We start from the raw sequence: 14,290 nt of genomic DNA on the forward strand, positions 1-14,290 counted from the left end.
AAGAAAAGAACTTGATGTGTAAGTTTGAATCATTAATTATGTGTATTTTCTTTTATGTTCAAAACTATTTTTCAACTATTGGAAACATTGTATGGGAGCAAGGAAAACTTACTACAAAGTAGATTAGTGAGTATATTGAAATTTTGGGAGAAAATTTTGAAAATATTATGGATGCGTATTTTGAGGAATTCAAACATAAGATGAGAAAAAGATTGAGAATATCAGCATCATTAGTTGAAAAGTATTGCAATAGTATATTTTTTCTAGTAGATACATATAATACATTTGTACAGCAAGTTAATCCTAGGAAAGCATGGCTTAAACCATTTGGCTATGAGGTTGTTAACAATGATGTGAGTGTAGGAATTATTGTACTAATCAATGAGGAAATTGATACAAAGGCCAAGCCATTTGGAAAATATGAGGAATCAAAGGCTAGAATAACTATTGATATCAAGTTTGTTTGCACTGACAACAATAGAAATAAAATGATTGAAGACCATGAAGAGGAGCTAGGCACACAAGGAAAAGTAAAAGAACCTTTTATGTTGACACAAGGCCTTGGAGAAAATCAAAGTAATGCCAGTAATGTAGACAAAGAGGAAGAAAGTGTTGATAAATAGGTAGAAGCCCTATCACTTGTTCTCCCACTCAAAAAGAAGCCAAATCAGTTGAGCCAAAGGCAAGGAAGGTTGCAAAGAAGAAGACTAAGAACTAGGGAAAGGAAAAAAACCATTGTTGAGTCACCAACAAATAAAGGAGTGATGAGAATTACTAATCTGAGCAAAGGTTCAAGTGGCACAAGTGAAGAGAAAAGGAAAATGCCAACCACCAAGGAGCAACCAGAGAGAAGAAGGATAATAAAGAATAAAGAGGCTAAAGAGGAATATGTGAAGAGGACCAAGTTTGATGAACCTAGTCAAGGCCGAGAAATTACACATACCAAGCCTAAAATAATTGATGAGGTATGTGACAATATTAGAAACTTTGTAGGTCTATCAAGATTTAAATATTTTAAATATGATATATTGAGTAATGTTGATAAATCTAAGGTAGAAGAGGACATGTTAGAAATGATGACCAAGATAAAGTTAGCACCTATAGAGGTGGAGAATATGATTCCAAGTGATTTGTATAGTAGACTTAATGCCAAGTTGCAACAAGCTACTATTATTGAAAGGAAAATAAGAGAAGACACATTGACCAAGGTTATGCCTAAACCAACTAATAAAGAGAAGACAAAAATTTTGGAGAAGTATAGGAATCAATTTGTTCCTAAGTACAAAAAATTCATGATTTTATAGAATAAGTTGAGATTGTTGTACAAAAAAATGAGTTTTTTATGGAAAAGAATTTAAGGACTAACAATTTAGGAAAAGAAGGAAATAAACATTATCACAATTGAAAACAATCTTAGTGACAAAGAGGATTCAAACCTACTAAGCCCACGAGGAGGTATATCACCTATTCATACACCTAGTAGTCCCGTCATTTAGCAAATAAAGGATATATTAAATTAGGAGAACCACAAGTCCAACTAGTTGATTTTAATCAACAAATAAAGTAGATTGACTAGAAACTAAAATAGGCCTCTCAAACAAAAACATTGGTAATTGATGTTGAGGATTTAGCAAACGAAAAGTCATAACAATAGGAACTAGAAAAGGAAACAAAGGTAGACATATCTACTATAGGTCAAGGAGGAACAAATGTATTAGGTCCTTAGAATGAGGGAAATAAGGAGATTGAACAAAAAGAAGAGGATAAAGAACAAGAGAATGTAGATTCTCAAGAACTGTCAAGTGTTATTATTGTTTTCATGAGCATTGAAGTGAAAACAAGACTGAGTGGTGACACCTCTGATAGACTTTAACTCAAGTTGTGTCGAGTAGCAACACTCTGAGGAAGAGAAAGGAAAGAAGAAAATATATAGTTCTCTAAGTACAACTATTACCCTAGATGAAGTAATTAAAATACCAGATTGGGATTTGAAGAATCTCACATTTGAGAAAACTATCATCTTGCAAGATATTCTTGCAAGAAAGAAAAAGTGAGAAGAAATGAAAAGGAGGCAACAATAGAAACAAGTGTTGCATGATATTAAAAACATGTTTGTTGACACCTTTGATGTAGAGGACATTCATGAACAAGCCCCCATAATATCTAAGTACAAATGGTTGAAAAAGTTAATACTGAGGATATTGAGCTAATGGCCTAGTATAAAAAGAAATTTTAGAAGAAATATTTGGAGAAAAAATCTATTGTTATTGTCATGATAAAACTAGAATTGCAAGAAATTGTATAGAACATAAAAGAACTTGTAAAGAAGGTACAATATCTATACAACATTCTCTATGATGTGCTAAGATTTATAAATGAATTTCAAGAAAACATACAAAAGATTCAAGCTAGAATCTATATCTCAGTTAGTTGGATCTAGTTCAATGCACTAAGACAATTTTTTTCTTGCACAGGGAAGATTGGTTAAGCTACATACAATAGATAACCAAATGAAGCCAAATTGATCTCCATACAATCAATGTTGATACCTCACTTGGAGGTTATGAAAAGGGAGGTAGATGCATAAAAGGACCTAATTCAAAGAGATCATAATCTCTTAATTCTTGACAACTTGATTAATTTAGTTGCAAATTTGGAGATAAAGTCACAAGTTTTGGAATCAACAAGAACCACATTGGATCATGCACTAGCCATGATAATACAAACCCATAAACCATTCATTGACAAATATGGTTTGATTCCCTTTACATCCACCTAGTAGTAGACATCCCAACAACAAATATAAATGTAAAAAACAAGGGGGAATGTGATTAATAAAGAGATAATTGTGAGTTATAAAGGGGAATGATAAAGTAAAGGTATGATAAAACTACATCAGACTAATTTTGAGTCATGTAAATTATGTATTCTATACTTTGTTACATAGAAAAGTTTTGGATTTCTATGTGAACCAACTCATAGGCTTAGGGGGAGTACGACTATTTTTTGTACTGTAAATATGTAATCATGACAAGGTGTTTTTGCTACTAATGTCAAAGGGGGATATTGTTGGTCTCTCTAAGTTTTGTTGCCTATTAGTGTCAAACATTTAGTGATAAACTAGGTAAAGTTAGTTGATCATCACTACAACTTAGCTACTCTATATAGTTTGAGTCACATAAAGACTTGTATATAATCATGTATATATCAAGCTATATAGGAGCCAAGAAATTATTTGGTCATCAAGTATTTTCTATGCAAGCTTAGTATAGTTAATGCCAAGTAGATAGAGCACATAAAGATTGAGTAATAGCAAGGAGAATGGTTACAACCAAGCATTAGAGATAATATGTGCCAAGTAATACAAAGTGATCATAAATGTCATGAATAATATAAACTTTGAGGTAAACCATTCTAAAGATGACATGCAAATTGCATTTAATGATTGTAGATTTTGTTATTAAGGTTGTTACTCATTTTGAAATAGATAACTGATCCTTATGAAGAGTGAACAACCAATTAGATGAAGAGGCAAAAAGGAAAGTATCTAGAACACTCTACAAATGTCTTTAAATAGGTAGATCCAAACCCTATTTTGATGTATGTGCATTGAATGAGATCATGAGTGATAGTGCAAAATTTGTGAAGGATGCGAAGGAGTTAAGTTTTGGATGTTCCAAGAGGAATTTGTGAAGCAAATAGAGTTAGAGACCTATTGAAGAAGTGAAGGACAAAGTAAAGACTTATCATATCTAAGACTAGATTACAATTTGAAAAGATGATATCCATAATAAACATTGTGAGTGTAGACCAAAGGATTAGGTACTAAATTAGTTTTGATAGATTGAATGAGGGAAAAGCTCTTAAAAAATTAGTTTTAATACACCTCTTGTAAATCTCCTAATAGAGTTCTTACTTCATTATAAATGTGAAATCCTTTAATCAAGGTAAGACCTAATAGTCTTAATTTTTTTTAACAAGGTAGACCCCTCACAGGCTAAATCATCAGAAGTGATCAAAATTGTAGTCCTCAGAGGCTAATTTTGTTATTATAGTAGTGAATATTTGTGGGTGTCATCCCCACCTCAGTTTAACCTTCACCTTGGAGGGTTTCTGGGTTACCAATTTTTTGTGTTATGTGTTCACATTTCATGGATGTGATGCATAGTTAGATTTACTTTAGCATTTGATATATTCAAGTCAAGCTATGCATAAGCTAGAAATAAGATAGTTAATGTGGTGAACATAGTAAATTTATTTTGAAGGATAAATATTTTATAGATCCTGATTTCCCCCTTGTCTTAGTGTCTTAGTTTACCAATTAACTTCCAACACTCAGGTGGCCCAAAAATCCTATAAAGGCATGCCAATATAGTCTAAGATAGAAGCAACCAAGCCTTGATTACGAGGAGGAATATACACATAGTAGGATCAAACCTTGATCACCATTCTCATGTTGTAGAGCTTTTTACAAAGGATTTAACAAATTTAGTAGTTATATGTTTTGAAAAATACATTGTCGCAAAAAAAAATTCTCCGGCAACAAGATCTTTCACTCTTTATAAGATTTTCTAAGAATATATATGTTTATTATATTGCATTTTTAAATTCTAATAATATTTCTTAGAAAAGAATATTTCAAATCTTCCCAATATTAAAGTGTCTGACAAAATAATATTCTAGTTTTTTAATTCTAATTATAAATCACTAAATAGAAAACAAATATTGAATTTCTAATTATTAATTATTAATGAATATTATGCAGAATATCAAATAAAAAGTGTTATCTTAAGCTATGACATAGAGATTCTTTATGAAGCATAACTTTTAACTTAATCAAAATAAAACATTGTCATACTACTTTTTTTAATTTAATATGTCATTTTGAAAAGTATTAAATTAACTTACATCTCAAGTTATTTCTCAAGATTCTTGGTTAACACATGCTTTTACTTTAAAAGAATAGAATGGTATCATATAATATTGTTCTTTGTAATGAAGTATTTTATATAATTAAATAAAATATTTTGAAAAAATATTAAATAACTAACTTACTTCTTAAGTTATCTTTTAAGATTATTCATTAAACATATGCTTTTATTTTAAAAGAATACAATGGTATTATTTTATAATAAAAATTATTAAGTTATAATTTAACCATTTCAAATAAATTCTTAAATAAATGTAAAAATAATAAATAAATATAATTAGATAATATGAGAAGTAAATATTTTGTTGCTAATAAGCTTTGGAGGGGGTTTAAGTAATTTTGTCCCCTCTATCTTTATGTTTATAAAACATTATTATCTAAGTAAACTATTGGGAGGGAGTTTACTATAGCATGAAACCTATGTAAATTGAATTACTAGTATAATAAATGAGAATATGTTCTATTAATTTTAGGTATAATGAAAATAAAATTGCATATTAAAATATGTAGAAAATAAAGTACATATTCATTCTTTTTTCTTTGTTATTTTGTACTCATTTTTGTCATCATCTTAAAAATATCATCCCCATGTTTAATTTATCTTCTATTGTTTATAAATTAGCCTCAAGCCTAACATGTTCTCTTTTGTTGCCATTATCTTATCTTAGTTGTAGAACTAGACTTGTGTAAACATTTATGATATTTTCTCATCCATGTTCACTTATGGATGTGATTATCCCCTAGATATTTTAAAATGAACTATTATTAACATTTGTAAAAATTGACAATTACAATCAAAACATTTGAATCTAGTACCTAAAGTTGTGTATTTAAATAAAAACTACATGAAATTTAAATGCATTTGAAATCCATCTTAGACATCTAGGGATCATTGAAAATCCATTTTAATAATATAGCATATTAAGGATTTCACTAGGAGATAAGAAGTTTTCACACTAATCTTTTCACAATAAATTCCCAAAGGTGTTTTGTTAAAGGTGGAAAACATATATCATTTGAAACTACTCAAGCATCAAAATACCACAACTCAAGATAAATTAGGTCAAGCATAATCACTTCAGATCAGAGAAAAACTACACATATTCTTAAGTCTTTATGCATAACATAAACTAGATATAATGTACTATGCAAGTTTACTATACAAATTCAATTCTTGAATCTAAAGTTTAATTTTCAAGCATATTGAAAATCATATTCTTCCACATTGACTTCCCATTGCTCATAAACAAAAAAAACTAAACACTTTCATACCATTCTTTTACATTAACAATTGATTATTAGTTAGTATGTCATTTGATAATACTCAAATAATTAATTATTATAGTAACTCTCAATCATTACACATACACACACATAAAAAATAACTCACATTGTCTAAGAAAAAATGTGCATCTAAGACTCCTGCATGGGAAGGAGAGAATTTTACATGGTAAGGACACACAACCCTTGCTTAGGCCAAACTAGGAAATAAATATTAGAGAAAGTTCAAATGATAGATCGAGCCAAGGACGAACCCATCAAAACACAAGCTTTTATTAAAACTAAAGGTTGTAAATTATGATTTCATTAGTGGTTATAAACATTAATAGTTAAGGTGGGTACAAATAAGGATATATAATGGTTTCACAGATTCCATTTGCTCCCTCATTAGCTAATTTGTTTCCAATGTTATTTCACTCCCTATAGATATGATTGATGGTTATTTTTTTAAAGTTTTTTTAGCTAACTCCAAAGCTTTGGTAAGTAAAGTACTACATTTCCAATTAGGCATCAGTTGATTTATGACAGAATTAATCACTATAGATGAATGTCCCTCTATTTCTACCTGATTAATGTTTAAATTTGATCAAATCCAAAGACCCTCTATAAGGGCTCTTAGTTCAACATCATTGTTTGTGGCCCTGCCTATTGATTTTCATAATTTTGCAAGTTCTCCAAGATGATTTTCAATACAACAAACAATAACAGTTGTCCCTAGATTGCCTCTATAGGCAGAACCAAAGTTTAATTTGACCCAATTCTTAGTAGGAGGCAACTAAACACATTGCATTCTTTTATCCTTACTTCCCTTACTCCCCTTTCCATAAAATTGAGGAAGGTTTAATCTTGGCGACCTATTTCTCATCTTATCATCCCAAGGAGACATTTTTGTCGTTGACACATTGTTCTTGAAGATTTTTTAATTTAAGGTTTTAATAATGGAAACCTTTATTTCAATAGTAAGTGATAAGTCATACTCAAGTTTTTAAATATTCTCCTATTTCTCTCCTTCTGCATTTTCTAAATAATGATAGAAGGAGATATGTGTAATACCCCAAAATTGGCTCATTGCCATGATACCAATTTTGGTCTATCTAAAGCAATTTTAAAGTCCTATTTCAGTAGGCAAATTCTTATTCTAACTTTCGCTACTTGACTTAATTGTCAAATGCTTAAAACCCTAATCTGCATTAATCAAACTCTTTATTTAATTCCTATAGTATTGACTCACATTAGTCACATTAAACCTATTGATTAAGATTGAATTTAATTATTAAGTATTTATACTTAAATTAAATTAAATTATCTTCTAAGGCTAATGTACTATGGAATTAAATTTATTTAATTTAATAAATATGCTTATTTTAATTAATTAAACAAAATTATTTAATTAAATAGAAAAGCTATTTCGAATTAATTAAGAAAAGTTATTTAATTAAATAGGAAGCCATTCCTAATTAATTAAATAAAGTTATTTAATTAATGTTAGTGAACAGATTGTCCTCCAAGAAAATACATACAAATATAACCCTGAATGCCCAAATGAGAAGGCAAATCAGCACTAATAGTTGGACAAGTTATCATTGGATTGATAACTTTCCTCTGAATTTTATTGGGTACAGCTCCCCGTATATGATTTACAATGAATTAAAATATGGATGCTTTTAACCTGAAAGCACAAAAAGATTACAAACATCTACCTGTATGTACAAAGTAGATATGGAAACCAGGATTATTGAAAAGAAAGAAAAACAAAGAACATTAGATGACACAAAGTTCACATGCCCAAATGCTGCATTACAAAGTAAACATGAGAAAATGTCTTTCGTTCTCTTGAGAGAATTGAAACTAAAAGCTTTTAAAGATATTTGAACTGATAATGTAACAAGAAAACAACGATATTGAAATGTAATTCAGAGAAAACTGAATATGACATAAAGTTTATAATCAGTGGAGGGAAAATACACCATAATCAAAGTTTTGATATACTTAACCCTCAATCTCCATTCCCTGATTGCAAAAGATCACAAAGTATCTTGTGCACATTAAAACCAAACCACTGTTTTAAGAAAGATAGAAACTCCTTTCACAATATTACATCAGCTATCAAAATACTATCTCTATCTCAGACACACAGTTTTGGAAAAGAAAAATAGCCCCTGCTCTGCCTCTCACAACCTCTTAAGAAAATGGAATGATCTTTGCAAAATCCCCTCCCTGGCTGAAGCCCAAAGTCTGTAGTTTGGAAGCTGGAAGAATGGAACCCCTTGTTTACTCTGTTGCTGGCTTATTTAATCTGTTCTTTCCCATGGTTTTTTAGTTTCCTAACTGAATCTTGAAAAGCCTTTTTTTTTCCCCTTTCTTTTGGTGTTTATATCACTATAAAAATAGTCTTTTATCTTTGCAAATTCATGGCCCCTATGGTATACTCATGCTGACAAGTGGCATTTGCTAGTGATGAGGTTCTATTATGATTTTGTAACTATCATTGATAGTTTTGATAGTGCCCCACTCAATCGGTCGTAAGTCATTAACCAGGAATGAGTTTGGAAAACACTTTGGTCAGATCATGCATAACTTTCTTCTTAGAAACATACCTAAGACCCAATTTGATTTTCTGAAATCCAACAGTTTGATTGGAAGTTATGCCCCCTGCATTGAGACCCAATTTGATTGTTTGAATTCTGTAACTGATGTTGTTAGGCTGATAGAGGTGCAAAATGGAACCCATAACTTTTGATACATAGTGAATATTACAAAAATCTATGGAGAGGATTTATAGAACTAGCATTCACAACACATACCCAAGATTTAGGTCAATCCAACAGTTAGATTGTGAGATATGACCCTTGCAATATGACTATTTCTGTCATCAATGTTATTGCTGATTTGACAGTGGTGCACTCAAGAACCTATAACTTTTGATCCATATCCGATCTGAAAAAAATATTTGGTGAAGATTTAGAAAACTAGGTTTTCAAACACATATCCAAAATTGAGCTTGATCCAATGGTTTAATTCTGAGATATGACCCCCGAAATATAACTATTTTTCTGCCATCAGAGAATCCAGGATTTCTTTTGCTTGTATATGTTTGTTCCATTTTAAGATGGATGAATTCTAATGTAAGCTCATTGTATGTCACTTGAGATTGGTTTGGCCTTCTAAATAATTTGGTTTATCAATATCCAATTCCCATAATTCATTATAATTCTATTCTTTTCCTCGAAAGGATCTTCCATCATGATTGAAGAAATCAACAAAATATTGAATAAGGCTGAACATTGCATTTGGAGACCACCAAATCATCTAAATATTAAGATTACCAAGCCCCTAAAATGGATTCTAAGTTTGTAAAACTTCTTATGTAGACTGATATTGAAAATGATAGGTTCTATGCTTTTGAAGTTTTGTGATTGAACCCATCGAAATAGATCTTAATCTTGATCTACACTTCTGCTTCCTCTGAAACTATTATGCTGACCGAAATTGAATTATAAGCAGTGATTGGATTATATGCTGACCATTCTAAATTAACCAATCTACATTTTTGAACCCATTTGAACTGTCGAACTGCTTTGAACTACTTTGAACTTCAGTTCGAAGAGGTTCAAAAACTTTGAATCTGAATCAAATGGTCCTTACACCTCTGCACCGGATCATAGATCTTGAAGACATTGAATCTGAAACCTATCTCTGAATATGCATATTAAAATTTCTAAACCACTTTGCATTTTTAAGCCACTGAACTAATCTCCATCTTGACCTATACCTTTGCACTTTCTTGAAATTATTGAATTGGCGAAACCTAGACCTAAATGATGAGATTCTAAAATTGTTGAACTAAACCTGTTGAATGAACAATTTGGAATATTGGACCATTTTGAACTACTTTGAACTGTTTCAAACTTCAGTTCGAAGTGATTCAAAGAGGTTCAACCTCTAAAACTAAAATTTTTAAAACTGAGACCACCTTGGGTACTAACAATTAAATAAGAAAAGTGTCTCTAATTAATTAAATTAAATTATTTAATTAAATAGAAAAGGTATTTATGAGACCATATCTCATTTTATTAAATAAATATTCTTTCTAATTCATCTCTTTAGTTCAAAAATGGAAGTTCCCAGTTCACTGCTGATCAAATTAGAAGTGACCCAGATCACTTGCTTTTACACTAAAGTTTATCTGAGCTGACTGACTCTTACACTCAAATCTGAGTTAGTTAACTCCCTTTAATTTGGGAATCTTCCACCTTAACTGAACCTCATCTTAATTCCTGACCATTGATTGAAATCGATCTCAACCATTGATGGATTCATGGAAATCTATTTAAGAGACCCTCATTTCTTCATTTTAGGAGGATAAATTGAATTGCTATCGAAGTGCTATTGAAATTCATACTCACATTTTCTCACATTTTGCCTTTTCTACCAATTTTTGCTTTTAGGGATAAAGTGTGTTTGTTATCTAGTCATCAATAAAGTCCAAACCATTTTACAACAAACAAAAGTCAAGACTCCCCTATTCTGTCAAGTTTCTTTGTCCTCGGTAGGACTGTTTTTGACTACTACTTGCTTCCCACTATCTTCTTTGAGCACATTGCCTGAATTGCAAACTCAAAACATTTTCTAAATATCTTGCCAAGTCAACCTCACTATTTGTCTAATTGAATTTGTCAACTAAATCTATCTATTCTGTCTGAATAGTCTAAAAATCTTGTCAAAATCAATTTTTGTTGTAAAAATTGGTATGCCTTCTCACACAAGATCTTTTTAAGTCTCACAAAAAATCATATGGTTCTATCACTATTCTGTGTGACTCTATCCAAATTCTCATGCAGCTTGTCAAACTTTCTCATGCAAAATTAAACTACTATCACTGACTTTTGTGTGGCCTAGAATATAATCTCGCGCAATCTAGAATAATTCCTCGCATGGCCTGTAAAGGTTTCTCGTGTGAAACTTTGTGTTAGCATTACCGCTTTTGGTCTATTTTAGCTATTTGCAGCTTGCATGCTACCTTTTTCTATGTCCTTTTAACACTCTCTGTCTGCAAATAGTCCTAAATAGAAATGCTTTGCTTAGCTAAATACTTGTGTCTCATACTTTGACTGGTCTCATCTCTTGAGTTATCTTTTGTCTTCATCTCATAAATGATTTTCATACTCTATGTTATGATAGTCATAACCTTTGTCTTTTCTAACCTTCAAATCAGACTACTTGTGTCTTAGTATATGGCATTCTTGTCCTACCCTGAGACTTAGTCTTAGTGCAGTACTTGTCTAGGTTTTTTCTCTTTTCCCTCATCTATGACTATAGTGACAAGGAGTGGAAATTTTTTTTATCCCCATAACCTTAGACATGGTCCTGCTAGGGGTCGTAATCACGGTAGAGGTTGCTTACCTTTCATTACACAATCTATATCTAGTTCAACTAGTGAGGCATCTTCATGATCTTCATCACCTGCCAGGTCACCTTGAAGTTGGCAAACATTTTCCATAAACTTGCAAAAAATTAGGAATCATTTGTATCAAGAGGACATTGAGATAGGTAGAGGTCTTGCATCACTAAATACAATGTTTGATTCTATTTTCAGAGGACCTTTTGAAACACAACACACTAAAATTGAACACGTTCCTACAAATCATGAACTTGAACATGGTGGTCATAGTAGACATCAAGAACCACCTAGGAATGACAAAGAGAAAGAGAAAGACTATGAAACTGATGAGGAATAGGAAGAGGTGGAAATACTCCCTACACACATAGCAAAATGTAGAAGAGACAAAAAAATTCAAAAGGTCATGGGAATCCTACTCAACAAAGAAAAAGAAAACTACTTCCTTAAACTTTCCCAGGAGGGAGCTAAGCTACCCTGTCATTTTGATGTGGAAACCATTATCACGCTTGAAGAAGAAACTAAGGCTTCTATACTCCAAAAAAAATTAAAAATTATGCAAGATCAACTGGTTCAGATGATGCATGAGAAGGAGAAACCCATGAAGACATGCACATTGGATGCTCTTTGTTCATTTCCATTTGATGAAAGCATAAAAATGCTACCTTTCCCACGAGGCATAGAACTACCCAAGTATGAGAAGTACTTTGGTACTACAGATCCCCAAGATCACTTAAGAGAATTTGGTGCTTTGTCTATGGAGTTTATACACAACCAAACATACCTCATGCATTTATTCCCTAGAAGCCTAGGTGGTCAGGCTTTGGAGTGGTTCTCACATTTACCTCCTAGTATCAAAATGTTTCACAAAATTGTCAATCTATTTATTCAGTAGTATTCTCATAACATACAACACCTTGTCAATATTTGAGATTTATGCAACCTTAAATAGAAAGTTGGATAACCTTTTCTCACATTCCTCCAATAGTGGAGACAACTGTATACTAAGTATTCCCGCAAAATTCTAGAAATTTAGAAGCTTGACATTTTCACTGATAACCTACTACTTGATTTTGGATATAAAATCCAACTTCAAGATCCATGCACCTTTGAAGACATGATCAAATAGGCTATCTAGATTGAGGAATTTATGGTCAAGAAAGGCGAACTTACTCTTCAAAGGGACATAAAACAAGATTCCACTTGCAACAGGGATAAAACCAAACATGTCAACAAAAACTGAGAAATTGTACATGATGGAGTCGTTGACAATGTCACACCCAAACCTGCTAAAAGTGGCATTTAATCTCATAGATGGCCTCAAAGTGGCCAAAAATGCTGAGAAACCTCCTCTTAACAACAAAACATCTGGATAAAAATTGAGAAATTCCTAGGCCACACACCCTAAGCTAGAATATACACCCTTAGGTGAACCTCTAGATGTGGTTTACAAAACATTGCTACAACATAAACTTATTTCATCAATGGATAACCCTCATCCCTATGATCCACAACCGTGTCCACCATGGTGGAATGAGACCTCATTTTATGAGTATCACCAAAACAAGGGACACAAGACTAGCAACTATATAAACTTGCGCCATAAAGTCCAAGACATGATTGATGCTGGTGATCTTGTGGTAGATGGACATAATAAGAACTCAGATCACAAGGCATTCAAATAACCTTTCCTAGCTTATGAAAAAGGAGAGACTTCAAAACCACAACCCTACAACAAGGTCAACTATACATATTCCAATGATGACAATGTCATCAACATGGTTGAACCTATGGATTCTAAATACTGTGATGTTATTACCATTAAGGGCAAACAAGATAATGACAAACCCAAGACACCATTTGTCTTGAGAGGCCCTACTTCCAATGTAATGGATAATACACCCTTGCAACACTATGCTAATGATGTCACTCACTCTCATGCCAAGTTGGTGCTCAAAGGCCCTGTGCCTTCTACTTCAAATCTTGAACAACACAAAGATAAAGCCCTTGTTGGTCCATCTAGCAAAGGTGCAAAACCCACAACAAACTTGGCAACAACTAGTTATAGTGTTCTCAATCAGTTGAAATGAACTAATGCTCAGATTTCCATCTTTGAGCTACTTAAAATCTCGCCTGCTCATAGGCAGATTCTGGAAAAAGCCCACACTAAGGCAAATGTTTCTCAAGATCTTGATCTTGAGAAATTTCAATCCATGGTAGGTCACTTGACCTTGCCTTATCTCATGAATTTCTCCAAGGAGGATGATAACTTGCTGAGTCACCCACACAATCAACCCTTGCATATTGAGGTTATGATCCATTAGACACATGTTCGTTAGGTACTCATCGATAATGGTGCTGGCCTAAATATTGTCTCTGTTGCTCTCCTTAGACAATTGAATTATTCTAAGGACTCTATTGATCCTCAATGTAAGATCACTATAAAAGCATATGACAAAGTGGAACAAAAGTCTCTAGGTCTTGTGGTCTTACCCATTTGCATCGGTCCTGTGGAAAGGGATGTTATTTTTCAGGTGCTTGACATTCCATTGGCTTACAACATCTTATTAGGACTACCATGGATACATGAGATGCGCATTGTGCCATCCACATACCACCAATGGATCAAATTCCCATTTCATGGTTTCAAAGTTACTATTCCTACCACTACTAGCGATACC

The sequence above is a fragment of the Cupressus sempervirens genome, chromosome 4 (assembly GCF_028749045.1).
Source record: "Cupressus sempervirens isolate cs-2001-9-10 chromosome 4, ASM2874904v1, whole genome shotgun sequence".
NCBI lineage: Eukaryota > Viridiplantae > Streptophyta > Pinopsida > Cupressales > Cupressaceae > Cupressus > Cupressus sempervirens.